Consider the following 18,204-nt stretch of genomic DNA (forward strand, 5'->3'; position numbering starts at 1 on the left):
AATCTCCAGTTATTGTTCTATCCTTACCCAAAAAATCAATCATGATTACTCCAAGGCAATCCCAAACAACTGAAGCAAGAATTTTTCCAACAGATTTTTGGACATTGATCACCAAGCATATTAAGCATATCTTCGTAAATCTACTTAGCTCTTAACCCTTTTAAACACAAGTACTTGGTGATGGCTCGATACTCCAATTTTTCGATTTTCACAATTTCGGTGGAAATGTTTTTTCTATTAATTTATTACGTAACTCTGGTTTACTTTTTTGGCGTCAAACTTTACACTTACACTTCTAACAAGTTATTGTTCGTTGCTATGGTAACGCAATATTTTGTTTATGCATGGAATTGGTCTAGGCTAACAAGATATTCTCGTATAATTTCTCTCTGAGTTATCCTTGATTTATGTTATTAATTTTTTATTTTGCTCGTTATCGCCTTCCATTCTTATCAGTGGTTTCTTCCACCATTTTTGCCCCTTTCGTTAAAAATCTACCATTTCATCTTTTATATATATTTCGCTTTGTTGCTTACGTAAGACAATTGCTGGTATTCTTTGTTGTCACTTCCTGGTTTGCTTCCGAAATCTGTCTAGTTTTCTTTGCCTCGGCCTGTGTATTTCACTTTTTTTTCTGTTCTTAGTATTTTTCTACTGTTCTACTTGACAGAAATCGTTTCCATGTCTACTTTTTGTTTTTTATTTCTTCCTTTATTTGGGTAGGCCAAATTGGTGTCAATTTTTTTTGTAGTTATTTTGCATATTCCACATTACTTTTTCTACTGCTTCGCTTATCACTACTGTGACAACATTCTAAATTTCCTACAGGTTTCCAGATAAGTTTTTCATTTATTTAATTCGTATATTTTATGTTACTCTATGTGCGCGTCCTTCTGCTACTTATTTTTCTTCCAATGTATATGTCTTCATAGTTTCGAAGTTAATTTTTCTATATTTCTTTCTACTTTTGTTAATTATACCATTTCCCCTCACCTCATACTCGTAGTTATACTAGCAAGTGATCACTACCAATCTTAGCTCAGCATTTGAGTCTAGTGTCAATATATATTTTGTCCACAATAACCTAATTAATTAATGGATCTTTACTCTCTTCTCTTCACTTCTCTTGAGTACTTTCGTATATTTATGTATTTGAAACATGAGTTGTTTTTTACCAGGTTATAACAAAGAGACAAAACACAATTTTTGTTTCTTGTTACCTCTCCATAGTTGTCAGAGGTAAATAAAGTGTAAACAAAGGATTACTCAATTATTTAGAATGAAACTCAACATTCCATTTACCAGAGGTTCGTAATTTTCATTCCTTGAGTACAAAAAATATTCATTGAATAATTCTTTTTACTGTTACTGTAATGCATTTCCCCAATAAATCAAACAAAGCTTGGAGCAGTATTTTTTTAAAATAAAATAACACATTAAAAATATATATGTATATATACGTGTGTTCACGATCAAACGCTGAACAAATAACAACTTCATTAACACAAAATGAAATAAAAATATTATTTGAAAAAAAAGTTATAAAATTACGATCAATATATCAAGTAAATCAAAATCTTAAATCAGAACTTAAATGAGAACTTAAATCAAATTCCAAATTTAACATACACAAACAAAATAAAAAGATTGACTTGAATTTATTTTCACATTAACCGTTTTCTAGAATAATTATGTTACGTTTGTGTTCTAATTAACAAAATAAAATTATGAATAGTCCATTTTGATCAATATTTCAGCTATAAAATAAATTGGCTATTTATAATTCAGCTTAATACTACAGGATATAGTATTAATATAATCTCTCTATACAGTTGAAATTATTGTAAAACTAATTATATTAAAACTTAATATTGTAAATGTGATTTCAATATTTTTGTGAATAGATAGCTAATGAATATGTATCATACACCTCCTACAACTTTTATACTAAAGGTTGCATAATGCAAATAACGGCAGTGGCTAGCCAACCAAAATCTCGATACGTTGTTACAAAAAGAAAAAGTAGAAAGTTTATTAGCAATAATGACAAAAAAAGAATGAATATCAATTTATTTTACTACTATCGCATCAATGATAATAGAAACTGTAGTACTTCAGATTTAAGATCATTTGGGTTAACAGCAAGGAAAAGAGAATGAAAACATCAGTTACATTAAAGTACAAAAACCATAAACTTGGTAATATCAAGATAAACAGATAATGGATTCTACTAATGTAGCTAAGAAGGAGAAAAGTGAAGAGGACTTGTGGTAACGTTATGGGAGAAAGAAGAAACGCCAGATAGAAAAGAGAGGGAAAATATAACAAAAGTAGCTATCTCCAATGAAAATCCAAGGAAAAATATGAAAACAGTTCTTTTTGTTGAATATGAATCCTTTCGTGTTATGTGTTACAATGATATCTAAGCGTTAGGTGGCATATTGAAGATAATAGGAGAATAAATGATTTTCTATTTCCTCTAATAACAATATTTCTATTTTACTGCCAAGACTTGTGCGTTTGCTTATTGGAAATTGATACTTTTCCATTTATTTTGGTTGCATATTTGCAATTAGCTACTACAAGCAGGTTATAGGAATCGTTCTGTATAAGGTAGCTTCATGGCTGATCTAGTTTTCCTGATTTTGTAATCTGTGATTAGGAATAACTTCATAGAAATGCCCGAATCCTATGCTAAGTATTTCCAAGCGCAATTTTTCATACATTATTAATGCAAACATTGCGCCCCAATTTTGTTAATTTTTTAATTTGATAGTTATTTTTGAAGGATACGTAAAGTTTGATATAACAACCAAATATAAAATTTTCGATCTTAACTAATTAAAAGTGGTCCGCAAAAAATGTTTTCTCCTTCTTGTTTTCATGCATGAATTCATCATATTTTGTTCTCTAAATACGGAATCTGACATACAATTAAGCACCACACGTACATTTTTAATATAATATTTATTTAATTAACAAACAAAGAAAAGTTATTTTGTGGTTTTCTTCTTCTCATTGTTTCCATTGGAATTTCTCGGCAAGCTGACCAATCTAAATCAGCAAGCATTACTGCTTACCATTTCCCACTGTAGCGTTTTTCAATCTGCAGTATATCCTGATGAAACCTTTCACCATATTCATCTGATATGGCTCTCCAAGATTTTCAGAAAATAAATCTAAATGCGAGTCCAAAAAATGAATCTTGAGTCACATATTGCAACCTAAAGCTTTATAAGCAGAAATAAACTTCCGAATGATTAGTCGGTAATTCTCAGCTTTTGTATTCCCTAAAAATGGAAAACTTCCACAAACGCCACCCAACCTATTTTTTCTGCTTTGCTTAACTTCGAATAAAAAGCTTCGTCTTTTATTAGCTTACGTATCTACTTGCACCATCCTTATTCATAGCTTTCATAAAGATTTTCATGAGTTCCAACTTTATATGAACTGGTGGCAGAAAACAGTTTTTCTTCGTGGCTAAGTTTTTATTTTGTAAAATTTTTCTCTTCCATAACTTTCCCACTCACAATGAAAACAGTAAAATTTAAAACTCCCTGTAATACCTCTAGGTTTACATAATATTCCTTCAGGTACGTAGCATGTGCAACGGGCACAGATGGGTATTCATTACCATTATGGTGTAAAACGGCTTTTAAACTTAATTTTTGAAGCATCAATAAAAAGTCTTGAACATCATTACAATGTACCAAATCATTACAATGTATCCAATCATATTTCGAAAACTAACTCGCAAAATCTTCTTACCTAGTACGAAAATATAAGTCTCATTTAAGTCATCTTGCTTAAGTAAATGAGATTCTTTAGATGGACTGGAAGATCTAGACAAATTTTATGAAGATGAAGATGTACCGACAGAAAGAAAACTCGATTGAGATTGTAGACCAGTAATTTTTTTATTTTCCACCTTCTCATTAATTGGTGGAACAGGAAGTGAAGTAACTTCACCACGAGGAATTGGTCTCTTTGCAGATAGTACGTTCAGGTTACAATCTTTTTTTTTGATAATCCTCGTGTTGATGTCATGCAGAAATAAAAATCATTTTCATAATTCTGAGGCTCACTCCAAATCATTGGCAAACAAATCTTATCTCACTTATCGATAGAAAATTCAAAATATAGATAAGCTATTTCAACAAGATCTGTCATGACATTTCGCTGTGTTTTTAATACGAATTCCCCTCAAATGTAACAAAAACAGTCTGAAACAGTAGAATGTTTACAAGTTCGTGGCATTTTATAGCCTAAAAATTTATTTTAAAATGATATTCAAACATCTATATTATATTTATTGGCTCTGCTCATAACAAAATACATACACATATAAAAAACTCAAAACCAATATAGAGAACATGAACTTCATGTAAAACTTACCGAAATATTTGATATAAAATGTAAACAATTATAAGACAAGTTTTCGCCCAAATATAAAGACACAGCGAATACTGGGCGTGCGCGTATTTACTATAATAATAATCTTCTTTCTCTTAGAACTCGCTAAAACTTATTTTGTACGTATATACAGTGTTTCTAACATTGACACGCAAAAATATTAAAAAAAAAAATTTGAATTTCAAAAAAGGATCATATCGAAAAATCTAAAAGTGATGGAAAAAATCGACCAACGGAAATAGATTCAGAACATTTGAATCGTCATATTTTTGACAAAATTTTTTAAATGAGGGTTTCATTGGAGACCAGTGTAATTGAAGTCAATTATTTCAGATATTAAACAGATGCTCATAAAATAATTTTTTCGCGATTGATGCTCAAATAGTTCAATCGTAGTAGTTCAAAAGACATCTATAAGATCTTGACATGCAATGTATGGGTTTTTCAAGATGTGCCAAATCCAATAAATATTGATCGCGTACTAACCACTTCTAAGCAAATGGTCGCCTGTTTTTTCGAAATAACTGCAAATCTCACCACCATTACATTAGAGCAACGAAGAACTGTCAATTCTGAATGGTACACCAGCATTTTTCGCCAGAAGTGTTCGAAAAAATCAGAGAAACCAATCGCAGAAGACGAATCAGTCTCCAACACAACAATGCGATCTCTTCCACATCAATTCAAACAAAACCGTTTTTGAACAGTCTAAACGTCGAATTGAAGAGTCATCCGCTGTATAGTCCTTGTTTGGTACCCAATGATTACTTGCAGATTAAAAATAAAATGCGAAGTCGACGTTTTTCTATATCCGAAAAAGTGTTTAATGCGTAATAATTTAGGTACCACAATCTGAATGGAAAAATTGGAGAATATTATGAAAAATCAAAAAGCCATATCCAATTATTATTATTTGTTTTGATTTGTTTATCTCAAAACATAATTATCATGCCACGTATTTCATCAAAGATTAATAAAAGATTTAGTGATTTGCATTCACAATATATAAACTGAAACTACTGCTCAAATAAGCATAAAAATATTGTAACATGAGACTCATGTCCGTTTATGTCTTCAAATAAAGTCATCTACTCTGCTTAAAATGTGTGGGCACTCGGAATAGCAGGCACCGCCTCCAATGTACACTTATTTAATGTAAATATAATCCGACAGTCATTAATCTTGATCAAAACGTGACGTCCATGTGACATTCTTTTAAATATAATTTAACGTTTCGTGCAAACGTAAACACATTATTTTTAATAATGATTATTATAATTATTTTTGCATTAATTAGGCTGATTTACACCTACGTTTTGACGGAATTGTCAATATATTGTGTGAAACTGTTATTAGATTTTACCTATTTACCTATTTTGTTGTCACAACATTGAAAACTATAGATTTTGATGTGATTTATTGTTACTTGCATGGTAAATATGTTTAATATCGACTTAATGCTTATTAGCAAATATACCATAAATTGCTATCTTTTTGCAACAGTATAAATGCATTTTTTATTTAACTAAAAATTTGGCAAAGTCACACTTAAATAGAGGATACTTTGCCATTAACTAATTTGTTTTAACGTATTGTGGCGAGGACACGTCATCTGACGCGCTGGTCATTGATTAATGTAGTAGAAATTATAAAGAAATTGTGCATGGCTCCATCTCTTGGGTAACCATTGAACATGCTAGATGTTTCGGGAAAGAGTTAGCTTCTTCCACATGTTCTGGAACAGCAGTTGGCAACACTCGGCTCACGGACGTATGCAGAAATACTTTCGAAATTTTGGGAATTGTTTATCGACAGTGAACTTGTGAAACATTGTGTCTTAGTTGAAGAGTTGAGCGCAGACTATAAAAGAAATTTCAAAATTTATGTTTATCTGCGAGACTATATACTGGGCGCACTAAATACTAAAGGGCAATAATTTATTTCAGCCGCTTCTGGAAAAGAATCAAAATTTTTAAGGTTTCTTCTTGGCCCTCGATTGCAATGCTATTTAAGAACTTTAACGTCTGTTTTATAGTTATTTAGTTTGGAGGATACAACTACAGGGCAAGATTTATTTCGCAACTTGTAACAAATATTAATGAAATTACCATGTAAATAAGTAGTTTATGTAACAACAGACGAAACGCGAAGCATGATTGGTGAAAATAATGATCTGATTAGTAGAATTGAAAGAAAACTACAAGAGATAGAATGCGATCTTTTACAATTGCATTATCCGCCAAGAAGCATCATGTTCTAAACTCTTAACTTGAAAAGAAAAATGAGACATAAAAAAAGGAGTTGGCTCATTTTGTATTATTCTGAAGTGAGATGGTTGAATAAAGGTACAGTAAGAATTTTTAATCCTAGAAAAAAAATCAATATTCTATTTACGAACAGAATAAATTGGGTCAAATGCCTACAGATCTCTATTAGCAAGTACAAATGAACGTGATTGATCTCCCATGTAATAGGTTAGTAGTAGAGTTGCCCAACCAACCAATCTCAATTTTGCTAATTTAAATAAAACAAAGACATGTATTAGTATATCAAATTTTATTTATTGGTGTGATATACATACGAAATTGCAGATATAAAAATCATTTATTTATAATCGAAAAAAAAAAATCTTTAATTTGGCCATCTCTACCTCTAGGGTTGGGTAAGATGCTCCTTACGTGGAGATAGTGATAGCATATATGTTTTAATTATTATTCACTTCTTCTTATTTGTCATCCTGTCATACTATATCCATCGTGGAACTACAATTCGCAATGCAAACATTGCTTGAGCTATAATCCGGTCTCATCCATATTGAAAATATGAGTCGGTTTATCAAATGTATCTCTTGGAGGACAGATTGGAGTCATTTGAAATAATCATTCATTCATTAAGGCATTCCTGATCCTAACTATAGAAACATCTAAAATAAATTATTATTTTTTTATATTTCTATTTACCCTCTATGCAATTAAAACGTTTATTTAATTATCCATTTGGGGCACTAAACCTACACCATATTAAATATAGTGAGTTTCTATTACTTCAAATTTAAAATGTCCTTACTTTCAGTTTTCCTTATGGAGAGTTCCAGATTTCTTCTAAGAAAAGATCGTAACCAATCTTTTTCGGCAGCTTCATTTTTAAATTTGTATGAAATTTGTAGAGCTTTCGTAAATCTCTAGGCTATTTGTCAAAAATCCAAACAACGAGCTGCAAATCGACAGCTTTACATTTTCAATATATATAGCTTCGTTTCAATTGCGACACCAAGACTGTTATCTTGTCCCCTTTTTTATCTTCAGTTTCCTGCGAAGTTTTCCTGATGGAGTGATGAAGTGCGAGTTGCTAAATTATTGCCCAGCTCACCTTTGTCGATTGCCTGCCTGGCTGCCAATAAATTTTCCTCTGTCCAGTTACCTCTTTGAGGATATATTATTTTATATAAAGCATGATATCCTGAGAAAAAATAATACAAATATATTGGCCATCTCTACCTTGTACAATCTAACAATAAATTAAAAACTACTCTAGTAAAAAATTTTGCGTCTACCTTGATAAAAACCATAAAGTCTTGTAGAATGATTGAAACACACATACTGTCATCTATAAAAGTTTTAAGTATATTATTTTACATAAAATTAAAAATATATATATATATTGAGAACTAACTTGCCCTAACTTACCTATTTAGGGGTTAAAATACTTTTCTGTTTTATTGCTATAGACGCAGGAAATTCTGTAACGAAAACAAACATAATCAAGCTAAATATATTGAAAAAAATTTGGTAGATTTATTTAAAACGACAATATATAAAAGATGGATAAATATTTGAAGTTATAATCTTCTGGTTGACTCTGTTTACTTGTTACTTAATATAAACAGTTACAACGAGGTTGGACAAATATTTGTTATTTTTTCTATAAACTTAACTGCATGTTTCTTATTGCTGAGACAAAATCCTGTTATTTTTTTAATCTAATAAAATCGTGACCATTGAAAAGCCTCAGTGATTACTTAAATAATAATTACTCTTATAAAATAAAAACATAATGTTATAATAATTTGTTATAAACGTGCATCGTTATTGATGCACTTTTCTGTGCTTTCTTATCAATAATATCTAACACTCATTCTCGATATATACGATAACATTTCCGTACCAACAAATAATAGCAGTAACATTTGTAGCTGAACCGGAAATTTCCGCTTAACATTCATACTTTAAAATAGACGCCAAAGAATTCATATGAACCGATTCTCAATACGCCGATAACTTCCACGAACAAAAGACCTTTTTGTAGCTCGTTCTTCCTGCTCTTTGTTGCTATCAAAAAAAAATAATGTATTCTTCTTCAGAAAATTTCATTTTCTTTTATTTTGTCAGTCAAGTTTTCGATTGAAGGGATTTTATAAATAACACTTCATATCGTGACTATATTTGATAATAAAATCGTACATTCTAACAAAGTAAATTCTGAAAGATTTATGTTCTGAGAGTACCTATGTACTATCCTTACTTTCTTCATTTCTTTGTATTTGGAACTAATTGTTTCAAATCATTGGATTTTAATTTCAATTTTTTGTTTTCTCTGATACTAACCGGAATCTCGCCCTCTCTGAATGGCTGGAAGTAGTCCTTATAAGCCTCTGTATTAATTTTTGACCACCAGTGTTTATCTTCCCTTCCCTAACACTTTTCTTATATTTTTTTTAATTCTCTATCTTTCATATTGTTTCATATTTGTTTCAGTCAAGTTTTCCAAATTTTTCCGTTTCTGCTTTTCTTATGTCTTTTTGCTTACTGTCATTTTTCTTATCAGAATTTGTGGTATTCTTCTCTTACGTAACCTTCCTAACAGTTTGAACATCCAACAATTTTGTTTCCTATTGGTTCCTGTTCTTTGTGCTCATTACCCAGATTTCACTCCCAAATATTAAGATAGGTGCAGTTATCATGTTGTATACCTTTACTTCTATGTCCTTGCCTATTTCTTTTTTTCTGAATATTGTGTTATTCATACAATAGGATATTCGATTGATTTTGCTTATTATATTCGCTAGATCAATAACTATTTTTCTATTTTCTGTGAAAATAACCAGGTGATCATTTTATCTATTCTTTGCCCTTTTTTGATATCCATTCTCAATTCCTCTATTGTCTGTATCGAAGTATCTGCTTCTTCTTCCATTTTTTTTAAATGCATCTGCCACTATTTTTATATCGTCAGCAGAAACCAATCAGTCTATTTTCGCCGGATCTAGGTTTCTGTAGCTAATTATTGTCTCCAGTTTATGATTTGGTTATCATCCTATTCATGATTAGTATAAGCAAATGTAAACTGAAACCCGCTATTTGCATTCTCTCCATTGTCAACCCTCCCGACCTTCTCTGTTCTTTTCTTCTCTCTATAAAGCCCGTTAATAAATATATGTAATATTTTCATTGCTTCCCTGTTCTATATCCACGTCGTTCTATCTATCTGTTTTCCTTTGTCTCTATGATTCTCTCAAACTAATTGAAGATAAGCATATTGCTCTGTAGCTTTTACACATTGGTTATTAGGCAGCGAACTCAAATTCGGCAAAGTGTGTGCGCGAATGTTTATCTCAGTAAACAAAACCGCTTTAACATAGATAGAAACCGTTTATAGAAGGTGGGCCCAAATCCAAACGCCGAATATTGAATAGAAATAGCAAGTCATTGGCTGTTAACGAAAAAGGCCCTATATTGGATGAATACTTGAATCGAGAGACTACTGTTATTGATGCGAGGTGTTGGCCATTGGCTAAAGTAAACCATACTAAACAAACGATAAAGTCTACTGTCACAAGGAGTTGACGATACCCAGCACATTATAGAGAAAGCAATATATTGGGCTTTGGAACCCTGGAAAACCATTCGTAAACCCATGATCTCGTTTATCTCTTTGAAGCGCCAAAGAAAACTATTTTTGTCAGATATGAACAGTCAGGATGCGTTGCAAAAGTGGCTGCATGATCTGTTGTATAGTTCTTCTAATACCATATTTTATAAATTTTTCATTTTTATAAATACTTTTAAAAATATGTATATCTTATGCCAGAAATTATTCGTTAAAAAGCAATCGAATCATTATAAATTGAACGGCATTATACGCCGTTATTTAGATATATACCCTTAATTGTAGTCCTACTTGGAACTTAGAAAAAAATCGTTATTATACCTCGTTAACATGCTACAACTGAATATTAAATTATAAAACGTAAATAGACGAGTAAAATGTACCTTCCTGTAAGGAAGTTTGATTTAAACAGGGTATCAGACGTGAACTGAGCCCTTTTTGTACCCCATTCGTAATTCTGATTTTACTTTTGCCCATATTAACTGTATAGGGTTAAATATGCAATAGTAAGTAGATAGTTATCAAGTGATTTCAGTTTTTCTTTACATGTTTTTCGGTTCTGTGAATGATCCACAGCAACTCCTTTCGCGACTACTCGATAAATGGAAAATTTATTTACTGTAGTTAATTCAGCAAGTCTTATTATGATTGCATTATCATATTGCTGAATATTTTCCTTTTTTAAACATTCGAATATATTTAAAATTCATAGTAGTCATTTATTCTCACTACACTGTGCAATTTCATTGTCTTAATTCGCCCATGTTCTAAAGAATGTCATATTTCTATTTATTTAAAGAAATTTATGCCGACGCCACTGCTTAACGCACAATGTCTGGCAAGAATATTTCGAAGAAATTGTGTATATACGCCTTCCGACAGCTTCGGTCAATAGAGATGCATTTATGTTTAGGATTCGATGTTTTCATTGATAAACAGAGATAATGAGTCCACGTGGACTGACGGTTTGTTAGTTTGTTTACCAAATTTTATACGGGGAGTAAACATTATTTTTCATTTCTTAATTTGGTATGCACATTTATAAAATATTGATTGTTCCTCGCATAACTGACTCCTTCAATTAATTCTGGAAGAACTATATTTCCATATTAGTATAATAAAATTGTAGATCAATTTGTAATATTCAAACTTTTAATGTTGGTAATATGTTCAAAAGATGGGTTTTGCTATAGTTTATGTCAAAATAATTATAACGACTTGAATTTCTCTTTTCTATATTTGATATTTTCTGTGACAGTGTCCGTTTTTTCCATCACATTAATACGAATTTAAAAAGATTGTAATTAAATGTTGTGAAGATTTCGTGTGATAATTAAAATGTTGGATTTTACGTTATCCTGTACCTATTATTCAAAAATTCTAGTTATATGATCGATACATCAATTGTTTTACGTTATCCTGTATCCTATTGTTTGATTATATATCTTATACTTATACTTATATCTTACACCCACCAAGCGAATTTAACCGTCCGCCTCTGTCTGTAACTAACATCTTCGAAACATCTCTCCAATAATATTTTCCTCCCTTTGGAAAAATTTATACGGAAGTAGTTCGTTAAGGTTGAAATAACCAAGCGAGAAGTTCATGATCATTGCGGTTTCGATATATACCTGAGTAAACAACTTTGATAGTAGCAATTTCTTGGCTATAACACTACACTGAATTATTCAAGTCTGTTTATCTTGTCTTGTATCATTATTATATCTACTTCCCTTATTTTGACATGAATCTTTCACTTTGAAGGTGGAAACAAAGTTCGATACAATGTATCTGTTTTTCATTTGTTATATTGATCTGACAATTGGACTGGCAACGAGTGCTTTAGGTGAATCTCCTCTCGTTTTTATTTTTCTTAATAATTTTTAGTGTTTCACAGTTCACAGTGTCAGCGATTCTATAACTTATCAATTCATTACTTCAAGTTTCTCTCGATGTCATACCAATCTGTTTCTCTGGTGTTACATTCAGACTATTCACATTCTATTACTTTCAATTATTTTGTTTTCTTTCTCTTCTTCACTGTTCATATCGTAACGAACATTTTCAATTTGATTATATTTTATTTTTTAAACAGAATTTCCTTTTGACTGGACTAATTTATGCTGCTACTTTGCTATCTCTTTTTCCATCTTATCATTATATTTAATAGTTATTCCCTACTCTACAAAAATCTCAGAAGCGCCAATTGTAAAAAAATAATATCGGAAACATCGATGATATCGTAAATTGCTTTTCTATAGTTTCTTTTCCACATAATCCTCATACTACAACTTAAGTTTTGAAATAGGCAAATAAAAACAAATACAAACAAATTGGATATGGCTTTATTGTTTTTATACACTTTTGTATGTGTTTGAACTAATTGTCGAAGCAATTTTAGCAAACAAATGCTGATGTACTATTCAGAGTTGACCATTCTACGTTGCTCTAATAGAACGGTGATGACGTGTGTCCAGTTATTCCGAAAAAAATAGGTGATCATTTGATTAGAAGAGCTTAGTGCGTGATCAACATTGAATTTGGTTCGTCTTGAAAGACCTATATAGTCCGTTGCTGTCGGCTTCATATGCATCTATGATGAATCCAAACCAAACAAATTTTTTTGATATCCATATATTTATGCAATATTAAATGTATGAGGCTGGAATAAATGCCCAGGTATGCCTCAATTTCACGGTATGTTTCATGACGATTTTGCAGTATCAGTTTACGCACACATCGATGTTTTGAAGTAGCCAGGAAACGACTAGGAAAGGAGCAAAGAGAACCAACAAACGTATGATATGATGAATACTACTAACAAGATATATAAATACAAGGAAATGATTGAGTTTCAAATATATGAGACAAAGGAAATTTCTAAGAAAAAATGCAATAAAACAATAAGAAAGACAAAAACAGAGCGGTTTCTTATTGGGAACGTGGCAATGAAACACCAAAGTGGACTAAATTTAATATATTTTCCGAGCTTTCGAATACTTATGTATTCATCGTCTGGAACTGAAATATGATTTATGAACCTGCCAAATTTTCGACAACTGAAAACAACAACATATCAGAAAACTGATTTTAAAAACCTTAGTATAATTTATGCATATCTTTTAGATTTTGAAAAAAACAAATTTATATTCTAACCAATAATCAGCTACATTCATAACGACCTAGCCTATTGACATTTAATCTTATCCATAAATTAACCAATCAATATTGTACATCATTCAATACAACTTATCATTAACTAACCTCTGAAAATTCATAATCTAACCAATTAAAAATTAATAAAAATTTCTATAGTAACCAGAATCAATATTTCAATTAACCAATAATTCTATCAAAGTTAATTTGAATATTGAATTTTGAAACCTATGAATTTTAAAATTTTTTACAAGAATACGATTCAAAATCACCGAAAATCTTAATTAATTATTGTAAGTAGAAATTTTATTATTTTTATACATATTTCTTATATTGTGTTTGACCATAATGTATATACTGTTTGTCGATTTTTAACAAGCCTTTGATTCAATCAAGAGGAAAAACATGATGAAGATAGTGAAGGAGCAAGGAATAGCAAAATTTCAATGATATCAATGAATCAAAAGCAAATGCATCTATTGACCAACAAAGGTGAATGAATCACTATCTCCAACAGTATTTAATCTATCGCTAGAACATGTGGACAAAACTTTGATTATCTAGGAATTAGGATTAACTGCAATGTGGAACAGTCGAACAGAAGTAGAAAAAAAGATATTAGCAATTAATTGAGCATGTATGAAAATAAGATGTTAAAAACAAAATACTCACTAAGAAGACCAAAGTGAGTAAGGAGCAATGGATCAATGATAATGTAAATAAAGATAATAAGAATAATATGAGGACCAATATCAATAGATATCAATATATCAATAAAAATATTAATAATGGAGTAAACAAAATTAGAAACTAGAAAAATAAAAGGGTAAAAAATGAAATTATTAATGTACTTCTCGGAACAAGAGAAGACACAGTATCTTTCTCAATGTTACAGTAGGATTCGGCAGGTATGAAACGAAGACAAGGGCCCAGAAAATAACCTGAGTACTAAAGAAATACCATGAACAAAAAGAACGCAGTCAGTAGGATTCGAACCTACGCTCCCAGAGGGAATCTGATTTCTAGTCAGACGCCTTAACCGCTCGGCCATGACTGCTTGGTAAAATTTTGTGTTTAAAAGCTTATTTTACTATTGTATATTTAATATAAAATATTTTATATTATTAAATATTAACAACTGTATACAGAGTCTTCCGAAATAAGCGTTTAAAGTTGCAAAATCGGAATATTTAAGTATATTTTCTAAATTATACATTCGAACATTACAAATTATCAATGAATTATTATGTATGTCAATGTATTGTGTTTAAACGAATAAATAATTCTACACTACATCTGGAGGTCAAGGGCGAGTTACGCCCAATGGTTAACAATACGTAACTTTTACAGGGACAACCTGTACAATCTATAGATAGCAAAAATGCATTTTTAAATCGATTTTTTAAAAAAAAGTACTCTTTAACTCGATGAAATTTATAATTTAGGTGATATGTGGATTATTAGATTAGATTAGAGACATTATGATGAATTGTGATTATTCATTGAAAATACTTACAGGAGGTAGTGAAACACTATCAAACATTTCTAATTGAACTGCATACTGTCGAACATCGTGTTACTTACGATTTTATCGAGTTAAACAAAGAATATCTTTTTGTTAAAACATCGATTGAAAAATTCATTTCTACCTTCTTTAGTTTGTATATGTTGTCCTCGTAAAAGTTACGAATTGTTAGCCATTGGGCATGAGCTGCCCATGGCACTGAGATAGTAGTGTAAAATTATTTATTCTTCCAAATGCACTATATGGACATTATGGAATACGTAATCATCCATTAAAAATTCATAATGTTCGAATGTATAACTTAGACAATATACTTGAATATAAGTTCTGTTTTCACAACTTAAATACCTATAACTCAGAACCGAGGGGCCGTGTGAGAAATTTTTTTTATATCGGAGCACTATTTTCACGTCATCTATTCTAGAATTTTTCGCATTAAGTCCCGGAGCACCTTGTATTATTTTACAAAGCTAATATTCAAACTAATGACTTTTGTCGTCACAAAATCGTTATCAACTAGTAAAACTTATATCCCTTACATTATGAAAAACTAGGGGTGACTTCTACTCCTTAGATCGATGACTTTTTGATCGATGGTTTATAATTATTTATGTCCTGAATTATTTTTTAAGAATATATTCATTATATTAGTCTGTTACTAACTCATAATCGGCAAATATTTTGTATTAATACGAAAAATTTTGTTTCTCACTGCGATTCGTCTATAATTTCAACATTATATAAAGGATTGCTTCCAGGAATTTGCCGTTTTATTATAGAGACAAATCAGAAGAATTATTTAAAAAGTGATTCCAATTGAACGTGGATAGTGTTGATACATAAAGAAACAAATTGTAATGTTTCATAAATGATCCTGTATACAATACGAAAAAAGTTAAAAGTGTAATACGCAATCCGAATAATGAATTTAATGGTTTATGTAGTTCTGGAGTATACTCGAAAGAGTACAAGCAACAGAGAATTTATTAAAACATAAAATTATTGATGAAAAGAAAAGTATAGTAGAGTTAATGGTTTAATGATGGGCTATGAGTCATTGAAACGCCAGGAGTATCCTGTCTGAGTATTAGTACAGTTTAAGTTGTAGTATTTTTGTAACATAATGGTATCATCGAAATCTCATGGGACCATTATATGTAGACTTGTAATGAAAACCGTGCTATGTGCCAACAAACCCTAAAATTTGTTCAAGCGCGCTAAGTGCCAACTCGCTAAATCTCTGTGTAGTGTGCTTCGCAGACAGACATGCGCGGTAAGTCCAGCACTTATAATAAGAAAAAGCACGTGGGTATTTTGGTTCATTTGTTGGTTTTACATATAAAATGGAAACCATAATCATAACAAGACGAAAACTAGGAGAAGGCTCCGTAAACGCGCTTAACAAGTTAAGAAGGAGTCAAGGAAAAGAGAATGTGAATAAAAAAAAGTATCTTGTTGGTCCAAAGACTATACCGACTTTAGAGATTAGACTTCATTTTTATTGTACATCGTCTATAGTCCTACTTTAATTAGATTTTTCTTTGTTTTAGTATTTGTGTAAATATAATTCCCATTGTAAAGAAATTCCTCATGTCCAGAAAGTTAAAGTTTTCGATGAGTTTTTGCATTACAAGATAAAACAAAACAAAATTCATTTCTTATAGGTTTACTACGCCTGGGCCCGGTCAAAAGAAGGCGTTATGGTAATTACGATGATCCCGCTAAAAGACTTCGACAAGGAACTATTTATTATACGCTGCCAGATGGGAGCGGCAGGTATTGGAAAAGACACTTTTTTATGTTTTTGCAATAACTTTAGTAAAAGCTAAGAAACTGAGTGGAGTGGTTTTTGTTGAAAAAAGAAGCATTAAATCGAAAAACAGAAAATTTTCCAAACCAGACGAGGTCCTAGTATGTGAATACATTTCTTCTTTTCAGAGCCACTATGGAAGGTCTACGAGTAGCCTGCAATATCGAAGTCAAGATCTTAACGTGCATCGATTATCCTTAGCTTTGAAGACAAACCATCCAAACTCTAAAATAACTTATCGATTCTACTACAATACTTTTAAAAATAAATTTCATTTCCCAATTGACGGTTTTACCATCCTCGTAGGGATACCTATCAAACTTGTGACTTACTGCATATGCAGTCTAAAAGTAATCCAAATGATTCCCAAGTTAAGACAAAACTTGAGCTACATCAGCGAAATGTTCTATTTACGCCAGCTATCCCGCTTTAATTTCGGCATTCATTTTGGGGACACCAATAATGGACTGATGTTTTTATGACATGAAGGTATCTCGGAACGCGGTGGTAACTAAATTGCGTCGTGTATTTGGAAAGCTAGTGGACTAACAAAATTAACATTGCGGCGGAGATAATTGCAGTGGATAAAACAAAAATAAGTTTGTTATTTCTGTTAATATTCATGTGAATCAAAAGTTTTTGGTAAGCGGCTATTCCTCTTAAAGTTGCGATCGGGACTTCGCCCAAACTGAAAAACGAAAAAGGGTTCAATAATGCGAAGGTCCTTTTGATTTAGTGCATCTTATTGCAACAGTTACTTCACACAATCCCTTTGTCGTTAATATATAAAATACAGAGTGATGTAAAAGAAAGAAACATTTTCTCTAACATGGCTGATATTAAAACGAATTACAAATAAAAAAATCATCAGAAAAAAGGCAAAACTTTGATATAAAACAACATGCAAACACTGCTTTTGCCACCTTACCACAAGGACCTAAACAAATAGAAAACATCTAGACACTAATAAAGAATAAAATAGCTGTTTGGATCGTTACCATCAAGCTACATGATGTTTGGAAATTAATAGACAAATTATTAACATAACAATGAAAAATTGAAAGATATTGAATATGAATACATGGAGATACATACTTGATTCTAACAATTTATTATTAACATAGCAAGACCGAATCTGAAGATATTGAAGCAGATGAAGGCAACTTGGCTTTCAAACCATTGTTGTGTTAGTGTAGCTATAAACAATTATCTGTGGTTTAGGATGAATTTAATAATAAATATTCAATTATTTTTCCTGCATTCCCACGAGAGCAGAGTATTTCTATGTACAGTTCAATTTGTATCCTACTAAATATTGTACATTAAAAGGACGAACTTTTAGTGTGCTATTAAACTAGACGTACGACCGAGTTTTAATAAATAATACTGTTTATTAATTTCCTATTAACAA

General features: G+C 31.0%; 1 protein-coding gene and 1 non-coding gene across 5 annotated transcripts in view; one reads left to right on the top strand and one right to left on the bottom strand.

Moving 5' to 3' along the window:
• LOC130441257 (RNA-binding protein Musashi homolog 2) overlaps window positions 1-18,204 on the top strand; it is a 453,235-nt gene that overhangs the window by 280,623 nt on the left and 154,408 nt on the right. The gene's annotated exons all lie outside the window — the stretch shown is intronic.
• Trnas-aga (transfer RNA serine (anticodon AGA)) lies at window positions 14,434-14,515 on the bottom strand. Its single transcript has one exon. It is a non-coding gene; the product is annotated as a tRNA-Ser (tRNA).

The sequence above is a fragment of the Diorhabda sublineata genome, chromosome 1, assembly GCF_026230105.1.
Source record: "Diorhabda sublineata isolate icDioSubl1.1 chromosome 1, icDioSubl1.1, whole genome shotgun sequence".
NCBI classification, from domain to species: Eukaryota; Metazoa; Arthropoda; class Insecta; order Coleoptera; family Chrysomelidae; genus Diorhabda; species Diorhabda sublineata.